This window comes from Stegastes partitus, unplaced genomic scaffold, assembly GCF_000690725.1.
Source record: "Stegastes partitus isolate 25-593 unplaced genomic scaffold, Stegastes_partitus-1.0.2 Scaffold1032, whole genome shotgun sequence".
Taxonomy (NCBI): domain Eukaryota; kingdom Metazoa; phylum Chordata; class Actinopteri; family Pomacentridae; genus Stegastes; species Stegastes partitus.
This window is the reverse complement of record NW_007578763.1, coordinates 35,734-36,147: the sequence shown is the minus strand read 5'-3', so window position 1 is coordinate 36,147 and position 414 is coordinate 35,734.

Sequence of the window (414 nt, the reverse complement as noted above, 5' to 3'; positions counted from 1 at the left end):
GGAGGTGGCTACCCACAGCAAGATACCTCTCTAAATGAGGGGAAGCTCACATCATGCTGGAAAGTCTTAACTGTCTACTTATTATTTTTTCACTCATCACTCAGTATTATTATTATTTTTATTTTATTTTATTTTATTTTATATTATTTTATTTTATTTTATTTTATCTCTTGCACTGTCATACATGCTTTGTGATGTTGCCAAGGAATGTTTGTACTGTGTTTCTCATTAATAAAAAAATAAAGTTAAAAAAATAAACCTGCTTTTCTTATTGCAAGATGTAAAAAATAAATGGTGTAATATAATATTTATCTGTTCAACAATATAATAAGACAATCTAAGATGATAGAATACAATACAACAGAAAGTTTATAATTTAATTATAGTTCCTTATTAAATAAGAATTAATTTGAT